This window comes from Podarcis filfolensis (genome assembly GCF_964270895.1).
Source record: "Podarcis filfolensis genome assembly, chromosome: 7".
Classification (NCBI taxonomy): domain Eukaryota; kingdom Metazoa; phylum Chordata; class Lepidosauria; order Squamata; family Lacertidae; genus Podarcis; species Podarcis filfolensis.
The window spans coordinates 17,672,691-17,689,160 of NC_139603.1; the positions used below are offsets into that span (position 1 = coordinate 17,672,691).

General features: G+C 40.4%; 1 long non-coding RNA gene across 1 annotated transcript in view; it reads left to right on the top strand.

The window, feature by feature from the left end:
• LOC310767298 overlaps nucleotides 1-16,470 on the top strand; it is a 36,753-nt gene that overhangs the window by 4,156 nt on the left and 16,127 nt on the right. The window contains exon 2 of the long non-coding RNA XR_014550853.1: nucleotides 15,801-15,936. This is a non-coding gene — a long non-coding RNA (uncharacterized lncRNA). The remainder of the gene's footprint in view (nucleotides 1-15,800; nucleotides 15,937-16,470) is intronic.

The following is a 16,470-nucleotide window of genomic DNA, read 5'->3' on the forward strand; positions in this document are numbered from 1 at the left end:
TACATCAATAACTCACGAACTCTGTCAACATTTGCGACTTGACGGTCGTTGACGGTCTACCAGACCAAGGGTCATCTTCGACGGTTTGCCGCCCTTCACGGAAAAGCTTAAACTACTCATACACCGTCTTTCGAGTGACAGATTCATCTCCATGCACAATTGTGAGCATTTCTGATGCCGACTGAATATTCGAATATTTCTCGTTCTCCGATTTCTGTGACCATTCACTGAACTCTCCGGTCACACCTTGTAATTATGGGTGTGATGCTATTATTAAGAAGCGGAATGAACCATCCTCAGGAAGCTTCACATCTGCTACTGCAAACCAGGATCCCCCAAGAGTGAACAGAGCAATGACTCAGGCAAGAGTGAAGCACCTGTCTCGGGTGGTAGAAACATAAGAGACAGGGGCACGGAGGACAAACAGGAGGACAAGCAAGAAGGGGGAGTGATCCTGACTGCTGGGGGTGTGGGGTACAGTGGGGGCAGGAGGTGGCACCTTCCCTTTTTGCCTCAGGTGGCTAAATAGGATGGGCCACCCCTGGCTGAGGATCATTAACTGCAGGGGAAAGAAGAGGCAAAGTTCATTGCACTCCATCCAGGTACCCTTTTTGCTAATCAGCAGTTCTGTCAGGCTTATACCTTGAGCTTTCTTGACTGCAGTGCTCTGTCTCTCTCTCTCTCTCTTTCTGTGTGTGTGTGTGTGTGTGTGCTGAAACCACTTGGATAGTTTGTCATAGAAGTATATATGTGTGTGTGTGTGTGTGTGTGTGTGTGTGTGTGTGTCATATAATTGCATGCCCTCCAACATTTCTCCAATGAAAATAGGGACATTCTAAGGAAAAGTGGGACATTCCAGGATCAAATCAGAAACCAGGACGGCTTCTCTAAATCAGGGATGTCCCTGGAAAATAGGGGCACTTGGAGGGTCTGTTCCTGTTGACAGATCTGGGTCTCTTCACACATCATGTTTGTGTCTCTGGTGAGCTAAGATCTTACAGGGCTATCACATAGGCAATCATGGATTTGTGACAAGCATGTTTGCACATCACACAACTGAACAATTTTAGTGGCATCCTCAGCCAATAAAAACATTACTGTAGATCACGCCTGCAAAATATGTGACCTGCCAAGATGAAGTAGCGCAGTCAGCAACAGCAGCAGACTTCATAGGCCTAGCATTATTATTTTTTGCTGTTTGTTGAGAAATAGAAAAATAAGACTGGATTTGGGGTGGGGAGGCTGCCAAGCTCTTGGCTGGACAACTGCCTATCTGATAATCTGTGCTTGGCTCAATGGGTTGCAAGCTATGCTAGCCTTCTGTCGGCCAGTCTCATTTTGTATGAATATGTGATGCCCATCTGAAAGTCAGAGTGATTAATCTGTGAATGGTCTATCTGAGAGAGAAAAATTCTGCTTCATGTTCAGCTTGAAATAAGCATGTTAAGTGCTGTTCTGAATTAATACATTCTTCTTTATTAAAAAAATAAGACTTTTCAGATGAACAAAACTCCTTTTTCGCATTCATCAAGGGCTCCCCTCCCCCCCTTTTTAAAAAGGCATTAACATGTGCTTAACTGTAGGTGCATAATTCAGTGTAGAATAAGAAATTAATGTTTTAACATTTATATTCTTTTCAAGTCTTATTCATTGTAGTTAAAAGGAACTTGTTCAAATTCATAGAACACAACACTACATGATACCCTTCAACATTTCTCTGATGAAAATAGGGTTGCCCCCTTCCATAATGATAATTTTACTATTTATACCCCATACATCTTACTAGGTTGCCCCAGCACTCTGCGCAGCTTCCAACATATATAAAAAACATAATAAAACATCAAACATTAAAAAACAACAACATCCCTTCAGATGGTTCAGGGATTGGGTAACTCCATATTCTCCAACATTTCTCCAATGAAAATAGGGACATTCTAAGGAAAAGTGGGACATTCCAGGATCAAATCAGAAACTGGGATGGCTTCTCTAAATCAGGGATGTCCCTGGAAAATAGGGACACTTGGAAGGTCTGCTACATCTCAAAAACCCACTAGCCAATAAGTGAACAGAGTAATATGATTCAGGGGCTACACAAGTTGCCTGTTTATAAGCCTATTTGTAAGGCGTCTGAGGATTACAGAAACAAACATCAAAAAACAATAGAATTTAAATATCATCGTACTGTAATGTATGCAGCTTTGTCAGTGAACCACTTTGGTGTACCTTAACTCCCTGATGATTTTAATAGAAAAAATATTTTCCCCAAGCAATGTGATAGAAACAAACAAACAAACAATGTTCAAATATGGAGCATTTCTTACGAAAATGTCATTACTTTTGCAACAACAGCATAGCATAAATCAGAAGGAATGTACAAATGTACAATTGTTCCCTAACTTTTATTTCCTTTTCTATGTGATGTAATTCACACACCAAATATATTTATATCTGCAGCTAGTATTGTAGAGGTTCTAGCTCTGGGCTACTTTTAATCTGTTTTAGTATTTTAACTTTTGTATGTTTTAAAATAGGGTTGTAATTTTTTATGGTTTTAACTTTTTGTAAACTGCTTTGGAGTTGTTGGGGTTATGCAAGCAGTGTATACTTCCATGGAGAAAAAAAATCTCTCTCTCTCTCTCTCTTTGCCAAATTCAGGGTATTGGTGTTATATTTTAAATTTAGTTTTAAGTGGATTTGTCCGAAAATACCATCCATTTATTTCCCATAAAAATGTTCCCAAACTGGTTCACAGCATCAAATGAACAACGGTAAATCTAACAATTAAAAATAATAATTGCATTATTGCATTATGTGTTTATTAAATTTATACCTGGCCGTTCCTTCCAACGAAGTCCAGAGATAAACAACTTTGGCACTTAGATGCATCTTCCCATGTGCATTTGGATGTGCAACAGATTAATGACTACATATCCCAGTCCTGCAAGTAAACTGTCCATAGAAGTCCCGTATTTTTCGCTCTATAAGTTGCACCACACCATAAGACGCACCTAATTTTTGGAGGAGGAAAACAATAAAAAAAATATTCTGAATCCCAGAAGCCAGAACAGCAAGAGGGATCACTGCGCAGCAATCCCTCTTGCTGTTCTGGCTTCTGGGATAGCTGCGCAGCCTGCATTCGCTCCATAAGACACACACACATTTTCCCTCACTTTTTAGGAGGGGAAAAGTGTGTCGTATAGAGCAAAAAATACGGTATACTTACATACACTGATTTTCTTAACTGAATAGGAGTGACTGAGGTTAGACCCTAACATGGAAAACACTCAACATGTACAAAATTAATGAGACCCTAGCATATAAACAAAATTCAGATTCAGAGGAGCTTTACATAGTCATTTAGATTTTCACTGCTATTTCTTCTACTCAGAGTACTCCCACTGGGTAGTTCAGCAGTGCTGGTAGCATTGTTTGAGTAGACGTCATGCTTTTTGGCCTTTTTATGGGTAACAAAACAATTAACCTATGCTGCAGTAACCCTCAAACTCATTTAAGATGGGATTTTCCTATTAGTTCAAGCAACTCACTTTGGTGAAGCCTTGATCTATGTGCCTGATATTTTCAGCAAAATGGCATGTCCATGTGGAAAGGGATGCAGTGAAGCATCCAGTCACGATCTTGACCTTTTTAAAAATTCTGCTAGTTTGATAACATTCCAGCAAAAATAAAATAAATAAGAGCATAGCCAAAGTGACATTATTCCCCCCTCTTTTACTTTCTATGCACAGGCATAAGTTAATACCTGACTTAATCAATTCTCTGTCTTAGCTTTGTTCTATCCAGATATTGTAAAACTGATTTATTTCCTCCTTTGTGCATAAATAGAAACACAGGAGTGCTTCATTTCCCTAGCTGCAGTTAGCTACAAGCTTAAATAAGTTAGAAGTCCTTATCAACAGACCTACTAAGCAGAAAACAGCCCAGCAGCCATGTTTTAAAGCCTAGCAAATGGTTGGGACTGTCCCACTACCGATTTTTGTGGCTTGAAAAATGCAACGAGAACAGATTTATTGAGTGTGTCATACATGGGTTACTTTTGGGTTACAAATTGGGCAGGCTTGTTTAACACATGCATGTAGGCACACATGTATCCCCATTTACAGGGATGCGGGTGGCGCTGTGGGTTAAACCACAGAGTCTAGGACTTGCCAATCAGAAGGCCAGCGGTTCAAATCCCCACTACGGGGTGAGCTCTCATTGCTTGGACCCTGCTCCTGCCAACCTAGCAGTTCAAAAGCACGTCAAAGTGCAAATAGATAAATAGGTACCGCTCCGGCGGGAAGGTAAACGACGTTTCCGTGCGCTGCTCTGGTTCGCCAGAAGCAGCTTAGTCATGCTGGCCATGTGACCCGGAAGCTGTATGCCGGCTCCCTCAGCCAATAAAGCAAGATGAGCGCCACAACCCCAGAGTCGGTCACGACTGGACCTAATGGTCAGGGGTCCCTTTACCTTTATCCCCATTTACACACACACAATGTATGGGCATGATACTTCAAGTCTGCTTTTGCCAACATCCCAAATGTCTCTGTTGGAGACATACCCAGAAAATTCACTTTGGCTTTTGTGCAAATGCCTTCATGTGGGATTCCACATGATGTGCAGGGAGTGGGGCTGTGTTGCTGGCTCCAGCTCGTGCACCAGTGTTTGGCAACCCTTCTTTTTGCAATTTTCAGGTAGGCAAGAAAGTCATGCCTGGCGGTGTGGTGTGCTCAGCATGTTGGGTTGCAAGTTCTGCAAGGCAGCTTTAAGATGCTAAGAAGAACTTTACTGGATCAGACCAAAGACCTATCTAGTCTAGGATTCTGTTTCTCACAGAGGTCAGCCAAATGCTTATTGGAAGCACACAAGCAGGACAGGAGGACAATAGCCCTCTCCTGCTGTTGCTCCTCAGAAACTGATATTAAGAGTCATCATGACACAAAACCAAGCATAGGCAAACTCCAGCCCTCCAGATGTTTGGGACTACAATTCCCATCATCCCTGACCACTGGTCCTATTAGCTAGGGATGATGAGAATTGTAGTCCCAAACATCTGGAGTTTGCCTATGCCTGCACAAAACCGATGATAGCCTATTCTCCATGAATTATTCTAATCTTCTTTTATACTGTTGCAAGCCATCCCAATCTCCAAGATTCCAGGCTAACCAAGGGTTCATGTTTGCTTGTGAATGAGGTACAGCAGAGATTGTGGTGTATTTATGATATATGGTTTATTTACACATATGTGCAACCTGAGCTTATGATGAAGGGGTTCACAGCATTAACACCCCAAGAGTTGCTTCCTCCATAGTTGCGGCCCGGGATTCAAACAGAAATCAAACATTGTTTTCTCTCTTTCTATCTCTCGCCTACCAGCTTGATGATTTTCTTCTAGCTGCCATCACTTGAAACCCTCTGTTCTCAACTCTTGCTTTGTTCTTCTAACTATCCATAAGTGCCCACCCCTTTGCCTTCCCACATAGAGCCCCTTCCCTTTGTTCCCCTAATGACACATCACTCTTGCCTCACCAGGAAGCTTGCCTGGCCAATATGTCAACACTTGCTGGATCCAGGTATTAGAAAGAGGCCAAAGTATAGGACGGTCTCGGCATATAGCCCACTCTTGCCCTCCAACTCATTTACAACTCATTTACAACTGGTGACATCAAGTCAGCATTCACCACTTCAGCAGATGTGATGTCTTAATGAATAGGTCTACCTTACAGTCTGGTTACCCCCAAGGATTCTGTGAATTTTCACTGGCATTCCAAGCTTATTCTTCACGTATGATTGAAGAAAGTTCAATATCAAAAGTATTGGTGCACGTATTGCAAAATAATTAATTTTAGTTTCAATGACTTGTGGATGGGCTATGCTAGCTTAACAATCCATCAAGAAAGCAATAGTAAGCCTCAAAAGCTGTCTGAGTGATTGTTTTTATGTAGCAGATTTTATCTTAATAACAGCATGCTTGTTTATTGTTTCTGGTAAACTTTATGACAGTTCTTTCCAGAAGGTTTTTAATCACACATCTCAAATGGCCAGGGGGTTTCTTAAGGCAAGAAGAGCTAGGTTTTATTTCCACAAAGGACTTGCAAAGGTGTTAGGCACATAGCATGCACTCTGAGACTTTGCTGTGCACTCCAAGTCTCAGAACTAGTGGTCTGGTGAAACCCGTCATCCAATACATTGAAAGTATTCGTTCCCTGTAAAATAAGTCTGTTATTCTGCCTCACTCACAGTGTACATTAGAATTTCAGTGAGTACAGAATTGAGCCTGTCTTATCATTCCAAGTTCCTTGTGTAATGGTAGGGTTCATATCTCCAGAATTGTAGGGGAAGCCCAAGAAAGTTATGAGCCGCTCGCTTGTGAGGTGCTGGAACATCACCTTGCCAATAAACAAATAAACAATATAAATAAAGCAATATATTCCAAATCATTGGATTTCTGAGACAGTGTTGTACACCACAATTGATTTTCCATGAGGTGCCAGTGAAGAGTGAAGAGGTAAAGATAAACTCATATAAAAAGGAGGTCAGTGTAATTTTTTGAAGGACCATGAATCTTGATTCTTACTAGAATATAAAAGAAATCAATTTAAGTATTGCTATATCCATTCAGCGCTGCTTTGCTCACATGGATGGACCGTGTTCCACACAAGTACACAAGATGCTATCAGGTTTGGTTTACCTTTTGTAATTGGAGAGGGACAGCGAGAAATAAAAAAGGGACACATAATCCTAAAATTAATGTTACAGATGTATTTAAGTATACTAATCATATTTATAGCATAGTACTTCCTACCTGTCAGGATGTACCAACTTTGTATGCAATTAAGGCCTTTAAAATTTCACCTGGCTTGTCATTTATGACCTCTGATGAGACTAATAGTATTGCACTGACTTGCTAAGAGAGCTTTCAGTCACTTAGTAATAATGCTGTTACGTTTTTCAGGGTCACCATGGAACTTTATGGTATTTTATGTGACAGGGCCATTTTCCTTCAGTAATAGATTATGTTCTGTAAATTTAATCCCCCTCAGCAGAGACTTCTGATTCTGAGTCCCTCCTACTAACATCTGCTTTTGTGGGCATAGTATGATTGAGATTAACCTAAAGTAGCCATCACATTGAGCCTACACCAAAATGCTGAGATGCATTTGGAGGTTCGTACTTAGGTGACACATCCAAATATTTTTGAGAGAAGCAAAGTTAATAATAAATACACAAAGCTGAATAATAATAGAAAGCTAGGCAAAATTCTTTGATGGGTTCTGCAACCTGCACATTTTTATATGCAACCTGTGCTATGAGTGTCTTCTGTCTCTCATCAGATTCCCATTAGGAATCTGGAACTGATGAAGAAGTTACTTCCACATGAGACAATACTACTAAGACCTTGGTCCTCATGTCAGGGGTACCATTTATGTAACATTGATACACTACCACATGTGATGATTCCTTTTTTTATATAAATTTTTATTAACAGTTTCAGCATAACAAATTATCAAAACAAATCATCTTCATTATCCCCCCATTTCCCCCCTCCTACCTCCCCAACAAACCCTCCCTCTTTCCTCCCTACGACTTCTCTCAGCTCCTCTCTCTGATGTCTCAACCAATGTTAACTTCTGCATATTATAAAATTGTATACATCCTTATATTATCTATCTACTGTGTTAACCCTCAATAAATTTGTGTATGTTTATTCAAAACCTGCCAAGGAGTCCAATTCATTTTGTTGTCTTTTTAAATAATTTGTAAAAGGTTCCCATTCTTCTTTAAAGTCACAGTTGTCCTTGTCTCGTAATTTGCATGTCAAATTCGCCAGTTCTGCATAGTTCATCAATTTCTCTTGCCACTGTTCTTTTGTCGTGGTTTCCTCATTCTTCCATCCTTGTGCAATCAAGACTCTTGCCACCGTTGTAGCATACATAAATAAATTATTTTCCTTTGCAAGTCTTGTCCTACTCCACATGTGATGATTCCTGAGCAACACTTATTTATAGGAAAATTAAATCCCAAATTTCACTAAGATGATCCCTGTGTGGTTTAGAATGCAATCTTTTGCCACCTACGGTCATTCTGAGGCATAAAAGAGTAATAGATCTCCACAAATGCTATGAAAATACACTGCATTGCTAAAAATTAATCTTCAACCGATGCAGAACAAATCTTTGAACCATCCTGTGGATCCTTCCACTGTATCTTCCACTGTTTCTTTTCCTGTCGCTTGCCACTGAAACCTGAAATAGCATTCTTAAACCACATGTTCAGTAATAAATCTACTGGTCACCTCAAGAGCAATTCTCAGAAAGGTCTCCAAGGATATACATATTGGACTGCATCTGCAATGTTTAGATAACTTATCTGAATGAAATGGTGAATAATGGCAGTAATAAACACAGAAAGTGTGTGTGAGAGAAGGCTGCCTCTCTTGTGTGGGTTTTCTGTAGTTGATTTGGCATTCAGTCAGTGCTATATCTGGTGGCTTGTTCCACTGGTGACATCTTGTATTAATAAAAAGCAAACCCCGTTGTCTCCTAGTGCCTTTCAGGGTGAACTAGCAAAAGCTGTAAAATGTCAGATGCTGATATGAAAGATGATATCTCTCTGGCCTATATGCTCTGACAGTGACTCAAATATATTAGAAATGGGACTCCAGCAGGCAGCAGTTCTTCTCAAAGGGAAGGACATCCCAGATGTCCACTAAAACTTCACAAAACTGATGTCTTCTTTCAAGACAGTTTCTTCTGTATTCAAAACAGGGATGAAGTAAAAAGTGAGAGATACATGGGATGTGAAACACAAGAGCAGACAAGTACAACATTCCTAGAGTGAACATGTTTGCACATGGGGAGGAATGTTTGTCCAGCCAGCAGGTAAACTTCCTGTTTCCTTCTGGGCTGGGACAGACTTCCTCTGCATGTGACTAGAGGTGGGTGTGGCCTCACCTGTGCAGGTAATGATAAAAGCACAGGGCAGGGCAGCCATCTCCATCTCTTTCACCACATGCATCGAAGAAACAACATCTGCTTAGCCAAAGATGCCCTCTTGGCTTCCAGCCAAGAGAGGACAAAGGGACTTTCTTCTTATGGAATAGTTTCCAGGTGTATGTTACTTTTCTAAGCTAAGTCTGCCTTCTGGGATCCGATTGTGAACAGAATGTGAGTAAACTCTTTTTATGCTTTTGTAGAAGACTGTGTTGTGTCTTATCTTTTATGAGGGAATAAGGGGAAAATACCAGAACAGTTATTATAGAGGCTTTAGCGAGCCTGAGCAAACACATCCTCTGCAAGTCTAAAAGAAGGGAATGTTACTCTGCTAAAATTGTGGAACTTGTTAACACAAGTTGGATAAGGATATAATCAGACAATATATCCTTTCCTGCATCCCTGAACATTCCCACAAGATGGACAATAAGTAAAAGGTCATTCATTAAGAAAGACCCATAGCACAGTATGCAGTGAAGGCTCTAGACTATGGGTGGGTGGGAAGCTCTCAAAGCAAAATGGCTCTGACCTCCAGGGGAAGCAGTCTTATATAGGTTTTCCCCTCCCCTTTGCAAGGGCTCATGGGGTAGCTTTTTCCCATGAGCCCATTGCACAGAGAGGATACTGGGCAAAACCTTGCCCACTATTTTGCAACAATCTATGGGGCACATCGCCGCTGGGCAAAGACATTCCATGCTTATGGGGCACAGATCGGAGCATATAATACAATAAAAAACAAACAAAGCTAATATCTAAAAAGAGCAAAATAATAAAAAGGAAAATAATGGAGAGAGAGAGAGAGAGAGAGAGAGAGAGAGAGAGAGAGAGAGAGAGGAAAAGCAAAAAAGAAACATACCCGCATAAATACAAAATTATATATTCTATCAACCTTCTTCAATTCACCACCTCTCTCCTAGAATACTGTATACAGTGGTACCTCGGTTTACACATGCTTCATGTTACAGAATCTGCTACCCCAGAAATAGTACCTCAGGTTAAGAACTTTGCTTCAGTATAAGAACAGAAATTGCGCGGTGGTGGTGCAGTGGAAGCGGGAGGCCCCATTAGCTAAAGTGGTACCTCAGGTTAAGAACAGTTTCAGGTTAAGAACAGGCCTCCAGAACGAATTAAGTTCTTAACCTGAGGTACCACTGTAGTTCTGATTGTCTCACCGAAGAAAGGCAAGCAAGCAAAATGATCAAGGGGCTGTAGCAACTCCTCTGTGGGGAAAGGTTGCAGCATTTTGGGGCTTTTAGTTTTGAGTTTAGAGAAAAAGTGAGTAAGAGGTGACATGACAGAATTTTAAAAAATGATGCATGACACAAAGAACGTAGGCAGAGAAAAGTTTTTCTCCCTCATGGACATCCAGTGAAGATTAATGTTGGAAGATTAAATACAGTTAAAAGATTCCATTAGCTACAGGAGATGCCGACGATAAGAGAATGGCAGATAAAGCTGGTCGAATACGCTGAAATGGCTAAATTGACACACAGAATTCGCAATCAGGACGAGACGAAGTACCAAAAAGAATGGGGTAAATTTATGGTTTATATAAGTGAGAACTGTACAAATATGAAAATGTTGGCAGGATTGAAGTAAATCTTATGTCATGGTGTAATTTTTTAATTAAAGAAACTGTGAATTATGGATTGGAATAGGAAAACTTGTGGAAGGGAAGGACGGAAGTCAACGGCTCTATGGAGCATAAAGTAGGATATATGTAATAAGAGTTGATGTTTTTGTTGGTTGGCGTTGGTGTTCTTAAACCTCATAAAAATCATTTTTTAAAAAATACAGTTAAAAGAAAGTATTTATTTCACACAGCGCATAGTAAAATGATGGAATTCCCTCCTATGGGAAGCAGTGATGGCCATCAATATGGATGGCTTTAAAAGAGGATTAAAGAAATTCAAGGAGAATGTGGCTATAAAGGCTACTAGGCCTAGTGGCCATGCTGTCTCCTTTGGAATGTGCATTTGAAAACCAGTTGCTAGAAGCTACAATGACAGAATTGTGTGGCAAGGTTATTTGGTGGCATGCAACACTGTCATCATATTTCTCTAGCCTTTTCAAACACTGCCTGAGTTTCCCATCATGCTGAAGTGATTTTTAAATGCGTACACCTCCATCTCATAATAATTTACACGTCCCTGGCCTTGAACTAAATGTTGTCTCCCTCTGCTTGTAACCTGCGTATTCCTCTTGTGCTGATTTATAACAGCTTCTAAATACAGACTAGAAGTGGCTTGTCATTCCCCCCCCACACCTTTCGCCTGAGGCTGTTGAATTCCCTGCCACTTCGATATCCCTGTTTGAAGACATTCTTGTTCTCTGGAGCGTTTCAGGCAGTCCTATTTAGTTTTGTGATTTATTCTCCTGTACGTGTACCTTCAGATGCTCTCCGCGGAAGGTGCTTTATGAATGTGTGTTGCATTATACCGTACAGCTGAGTGGCTTATGGCTGGGGAAGTGGGAATTCTCTGAGATCTGAAACTCAAACAGCAGCAGCTATCCGTCATTCTTCTCTCTAGCTGTGTGAATATCTGATGTGCCCAAGGGGTTAAAAATGTGGTCACAATGGCTCAGTTTTATGACTCAGATATATATGCATGCAAGGGTAGGGATGGGGTTATCTCCATGTGGTACACTTCAAAAACTTCTTACAAACCCGTCCAGTGCAGTGAATGAGAATACTCTCACAAACATGTAACTTGCAAAGGTGAATCCATAGATGTTGGGCATTTATTTATTGAAAAGCATTTCTAAACTGCTCAGTATTTTAAAACCTCTCACGTCGTAGACAAAACTATGGCATAAAAACAAGAAAACAGTATCAGGGTGTGAACATTAAAATGGTGTGATAAAAACAGAAACTCAGTTATAAACAAGGTGCAGACTAAGGGGTTGGGAAAAACCTGGGCAAAAATATAAATTCATAAAAGACATCAGAAACGTCTGATACATACAACAGGTGGAAGGGCATTCCAGACCGCATGGGGCAATAACAGAAAATGCCTGTTTTAGGTCACCACCCTGTGATATTCTGTAAGGCAAGGTGCCATGAGCAAAATTTCCTGTTGATCTAAATGGTTGACACTTAGCCTGGTCCCAAGTTGTTATGTTAGTAATAAGACCTTGAACATCACCTAGAAGTTGATTGGCAACCAGTGCACTTTCTTCAGTAGAGGTGTAGTATGTGTGCACCCAAGTATGTCATGTCACATATGTGTTTTATTGTAAAACGCTGAATTTAGAACATGGATCTGTATTACGATACAGTGGTACCTCAGGTTAAGTACTTAATTCGTTCCAGAGGTCCCTTCTTAACCTCAAACTGTTCTTAACCTGAAGCACCACTTTAGCTAATGGGGCCTCCTGCTGCCGCCGCACCGCCGGAGCACGATTTCTGTTCTTATCCTGAAGCAAAGTTCTTAACCTGAAGCACTGTTTCTGGGTTAGCGGAGTCTGTAACCTGAAGTGTATGTAACCTGAAGCGTACGTATCCTGAGGTACCACTGTACATGTTTTGTGTTTCAAGCCCCCTAGTCGTGACCAGGATTAACCAATCAACAAAATTAGCAGATGATGATAATGATGCATCCGTGGAATTCTGCCTTTGTGAATTATGATATGAACCAACCTCATCCACCACTTCCAGACTAATGCACAGATGAGAAATTAGAGTTGTGTGCTTCACTAATGTTTGGGTGTAGCTTTTGGCTTAAGGAACATATAAAATGCTTGCCTTCTATCACTGTGCCATTGAGAGCGTGCTCACTTATGGCTTATGTGTGTGGTACGGAAGCTGTACTACCCAGGACAGGATGGGGTTGTGCAGAGTTGTTAAGGCAGCAGAGAGCATTGTTGGCTGCCCACTTTCCACCTTAAAGCAGATTTATGCCACAAGGTGCCATAGGAAGGCACTGGACATAGTAAAAGATCCATCGCATCCTGGTCACTGTCTCTTCGAGCTCCTGCCGTCGGGACGGAGATACAGGACGATGAAGACGAACGAGCCGTCTTAAGAACAGCTTCTTCTCCAGAGCGATCTCGGCCCTGAATGGGAAGCCTGGACTTTGAAAGTCATCTAATCTTCCTTGCTGTACTATACTGTATTGTTTTAATTAGTGTTTTTATGGAGCAGTCAAGTAATTTCGTTGTCCCTGAGAGGGGGCAATGACAATAAAGATATTATTATTATTATTATTATTATTATTATTATTATTATTAAAATGCATTTAATATCATTACTCTCTGTCATCTTAACCTACCTCATAGAGTTGTTGTAAGGATGGAAAATGCCATATTTCTCACCATGAGCTCCATTTGGAATAGGACATAAAATAAATATATCTGCTTGCTCATTGCGCATTATGCCATATACGGTCGGGATTGTATTGGTTTGGGGCTACTTAAGTGGTTTGGGTGTTACCAGGGCTTTTTTCAGCCAAAACTCGCCAGAACTCAGTTTGGGCACCTCTCAGGTGAGCGCCATTGCCATTATAAGAGAACAAGGGAGAAGTTAATGGTGTGTTCTGGCACCTCTTTTTCTAAAAAAAAAATTAGTGCTGTGTGTTACCTAATTTATGACCTTATGAATGAAGCAGATTCTGTGACATTAATTAAGGAAACTTCCTGACATGCTTCCTGACTAGCAGAATGTATAGGATTCTGGACAAACCAGAACATTTATGTATGTATGTATGTATGTTCAATATTGTTCCATGCATCCAGACATTGTATGTAATTCTATGCACTGTACTTTTCTGTATATGGGCATATTCATGCTTTGTATTTGGGTTCATTTAACTTAAACGTATTGATAACACATCTATGTTTATTGTGCAGTATTTACTTTTATTTCTCAATAAATCTTACCCCCTGCACAAACTATTTTACGCACTGTACCAAGTTTCCTAAAAATGCCTGTAGATTATGTCATAACAAGGGAAATTCAGAGATGGTGTATTAAGATATTATGAAGAACAGTATGTCCCAGTTGTCCCAAGTCACAATTTCCTCACCTTAGACAGACTACACAATACTGAGGTACATGGACTTATGGTCTGACCCTGTTTAAGACAGTTTCCTATTTTCTTGTCAACTTAACTTTACTCTCTAGCTGCAAAATCAAACCCATATTTTAATTCCTTATTTTACTTGTTTTCTCTTACTCGCGCATTCTCAAAGATGCCTATGGCATCAATAGTTTTACATTTTCCTGTTTCCAACATTGTTGACTGACAAAAATGGAGGGGGGGTGAGGAAGATGAATAGTCTCAGGGTAAACTGAACCCTTCTTGGTACAGATCCTCTTAAATTTCCTTTGATTTGTTGGGGTGTTGTTTTTCTTTTCAAGTGTGAGGAAACCTCACATTTTCCTGTAGCTGTGGATTGCTGAAGAGATATGTCTCAAGTTTATTTCTTCTTCTTCGCCAGTTCCAATTTAGCTGCCAGTAGTAAATATGATGTGATATGATTTGATACAATATATGAGCTCCTCTTTTCTTATTTTGGTGCAATCTCTCTCCCCAACGCTTTGTGGTTGCCTTCTCTGGGGAGACAACTAATAAAAAAGGAAATAATTGAAGACTACGGCTGCTGGCCTAAGAAAGACTTCCTAGAGAATAGTCAAGCAAGTCTCCCTCAGGCTGAGCAGCAACCAAGCAATATAATGTATTGGCAAAAGCATTATAATAACTTGAGAGTAGTTTCTTTCTCTCCCCCCACCCCTTTTCAGTTCCTTGGGAAAATCTACAAATAACCTCCTACCCATGAGATTATATGGCAGCTTTCCCCAAGCTGATTACTACCTGGAGTGAACTACAAGTTACTGTGTTTTATAATAGCTCAGTTACCTGAAGTTGCTGCATTATCTATATATCCTCTGTTTGTTTTAGCTATTCTTCACCACAGCTGAGGAGTTTTTAAGGAGCACTACTTGCCTGCCTTGGCTGTAATCTCTTCTGTTTGTCACTGTATACTCTTTTGTGACTCTTTTGCACACACAATCTTTCTCTCTCTCTGTCTTTCTCTCTCTCTCTGTTTGTTTGATCAGCCACTGTATTTTTAAGAGCATTTTTGGTAGTTACTTCCTTATAACTCACCATAAAGAAAGACATGGTTGGTTTTCATGAGTAATCACCTGTGGCTTGAAACAGCATGGATGATACAGCATTGTTCTGTATTGTCTCATCTGACTGCCAGTGGCTCTCAAGTCTCTCAGAACCTGATGGCAAAGCCCTCTTTCTATCTCAGGAAGCAATCCAAGCCCAAGATCCACTGGGATTTTTTAAAGATCCCATGAATCTCTAGCTCAAACAGCCAATACCTGGCACAGCTATGCTAGCATAAGTCTCACATTCCAGCTCAGCTGAAGATACACCGGCATACTTCCCTCATCCCAGCTCAAAATAAAACTGGAGCCAGGCAGTCTCTGCTGTTTATGTTGACAGAAGCACCAGCTTCCCAAGTCTACCTACAAAAGAGGCAATAAAATTGCTGAGTGGCTGAGTTTGATGGCACAGAAACCTCCATTTAAAAGGTTTATCTTACTCTTGGGTCAAAAAGACCTAGGCACAGGAGCTCAGCAGCAGAAGGTCTGCAAGCTTTAATGGCTAAAAGCTGGAATTCATTTTGATAGAAATCCACTAGGAAAGTTTGAAGTTATAAAAAGTGAGCAAGCAAATCCAGTCTTCCGGGGAAATATAGCATTTCCCAGAAAACAAAAACTTGCAGTCAAACTACGCATTGTAATAAACATGTGCCCCAAATGGTGACCATGTGTTTAATTCACCCTTCTTCTCTCAGAATGCCTGAAAGAATTTACCATGTGTTGTGAAACGCACATTAGTCTGCATTTCCTCACCCACACTCTGCATCATTGGCTGCAGATGGTGATGGCAGTGGTGGTGGTGGGGAGAACTTCATGATGTCACAACATGAGGTAAGCTCTGTTAGGCATTATGAGTGAAAAGAAGGAATCAGACAGCTGCTATCTCTGGCAACTCCTACACATTTGCTGCAATGTCTAGTTGGCTGACATTTGTGTGTAGAAATTGCATTTTTATTCAGTTGTTTACTTCCCAAGGCCTTTATTTAGGGATACAGAACTCTGTCCAATTAATTTGTCTAATCTTCTGAAAGCTTTTTTTGGGGGGGGGCTTCTCTAAATTATTCAGGCAATTCATCTGAAGACAGAACTCCACATTTGCTTCAAATTGTCCCTTTAGGATGGGTATTTTCTCAAAATATTTGAATTTGCAGATGTTTCCCCCTTAATTTCTAGATTTCTGCAATAAAGATATACATGCTCAAAACCTTGACTGTTAACAACAGCATTTGAATGTATAATTTTTAATTCCTAATAATGAAATGGAATCTAAACTACATTTCTCGAGTGAACAATGCCTGCAATGAACATGCTATAAAACCTTCACTGAACAAATATGGCTGAACTCCATGAACTGTGGATTTTTCT